Below are 2,270 nucleotides of genomic sequence, written 5' to 3'. Positions count from 1 at the left end.
CGGCATGGACAGTCCCTATGCTCTGTGGATTGTCCTTCAACTACTAGACATCTTCAAGTTATTTGAATGTACATGAGACTTCAAATTGTTTACATATTACTTTTCACTACACATTTATGAGCACTGAAAGTAATTACACCTTTCCTCTTTCTGGAGATGAGGAAACTAGAAGTAAAATGTGGCTCATCCAAAGCCATCATTCAAGATCTAGGTCAGGAGTAGAAGCCTTTAAGGAAAAAACTCAGCTCTTCAGAGAAAAAAAGAACTTAAAAGGGAGGCTTCCTGCCTCCTTTGAAAAAAAAATTATTGGCATCAGTGATTCCTACACTAACAAATTCTGCCTTTTTCTGTGTAAATATAGTATTTCCTTTCACTGGTAAATGACAGTTTTTCTTTAAATGTCTCTCATATAATGAGACATACTACAAAGTGAAAAAAAATTACTTTGTTACTTTTGTACCTTTGTATGTAAGGCTGCTCAGGACTCAGGAGGATAAAATGACAAGACTGAAAATTCTAAATCTCTTTTATGGGCAAATCACTTTTCTCTGTCTAATCATTTTCATTATCAATCTACGCTGTTCACGCTATTTCAGAGGTGACTGAAATGAGTATAACAATCCAAAACAAGTGTCTTTCATATGTATGATGACAAAACAATCTTTTCATATGACTTACCTGGTTTTGTTTCTCATAACACCGTGCAAACGGGTACCCTTTGTAGGATGTAGCAATGTAATATGCTCGGACAATTCAGGGGCCTTGTTTGTCAGTGGTGATTTTTTTTTTTTTGGCTACCTATTCATGTAGTTTAATTAGCTGTCTCTGAAAGTTTTCAGCCTTCTTTAACCTTGTCTAATCTAGGTGACAAAATTTATAGAAATAATAAAGTCCTCTCACTCTCCATTTCCTTTCTTAGAAGGTTAATCATTTAATAATATTGCTACCTTGCCAGCTACCAGCTACAGAAATTTTAACTAGCCTCTCCCAAAGTGGAGGAGACGCCACTCATCTATTTGGTCATCCATACCCTCCTCACAAATTATAGGGAAGACACCAGATGTTTCTAAATGAGCATTTTGCTCTTGACCAGGTCATCAGACACATCAGTCAGTGCTTTGCCTGTGCTGCAACAACAGTAGGTTAATTTGTAATTGTTGTTCCATGCCATACAAAGCAGAATGTATTTTTGATTACCCGTGAAGTTACATTAACAGACAGCTTTATTTTCAGCTCCGCTTGCATTAACAACACTAAAGGCCCATTTGCTTTCTGCGGTCCAGTGGCAGAGAGAAAGCCACCTGTCTGCGTGTTGGGGATGCCACAGCTGGTCTCACAAAGCAGCAGCAGGAAGAGAAAACTCACTCATAACTCAATGCCCTCAGGGAGTTTTAGAGGATCGATGGGACCCACCTATCTACATTCAGCTCCAACAGCAAAGTCTATGAGAAAAATCCCAGCAAACACCCCACATGGAAGAACCTTGCAGTACAGTCTTGGATTTTCCAAGGAGAAAGAGCCGCTCTGTAAGATATATTTTTAACCGTTTGTTAACCATAACCCCTCAAGTATTTACCTATTGCTTTTTTCCTGACACAACAGCACAGAAAATAAGGAGGGAGGAAGCTTCCTGCATCTTTGCAACTGTCTCTATTGTGACAGAATTTTCTCTTGGCATGCCCAGGATAGGATTGATGCAATATAAGAGAAATATCAGGGCCTTATTGTAACAGACAATGGCTCAGGAAAGCACAGTTGCTCTTTCTGCTACTACTTGGCACCAACAGAAAAGTAACATGTCTTTTAAAATTTCTGGATTCAAATTATCTCCCAATTTTTGTGGTGAAAGGGAGAAAAAAGTACACCCAAATAAATGTCCAAAATGTTCAAGGAAAGCAAAAACTTCTTATCTCAGAAGGACTTGAACAACCTCTATAACTACTTGTGTGACCTGTGTGGCTTATTAATGTGTATTATTAGTGTGCATTAAAGATTGTGTGACCAAAGTTTCGTTAGGTTATTTTTTTTTTTTAAGTCTCAATGATGGGAAATGTGTTTTGGTTTTCCAGGAATGGTCAAAGTTACCAGAGCCCAAGTCACCCTCAAAAGTGGGCTAAATCTGACCCCGTAGCACCGCGCAAGGAGCACGCCTCCTCCTGCCCTCGCTCAGCAGCATCGATTTGAGTTACGTTCCCAGAAGCTGCTTTGACGTCCTATTTCACCGCGCACGTCTCGAGCCGGCAGGACGGGACAGACGCTGCTGCATCACG

This window comes from Athene cunicularia (genome assembly GCF_003259725.1).
Source record: "Athene cunicularia isolate RWA chromosome 3 unlocalized genomic scaffold, athCun1 chr3_part1, whole genome shotgun sequence".
Classification (NCBI taxonomy): Eukaryota; Metazoa; Chordata; class Aves; order Strigiformes; family Strigidae; genus Athene; species Athene cunicularia.
Note: the sequence above shows the minus strand (reverse complement) of the source record.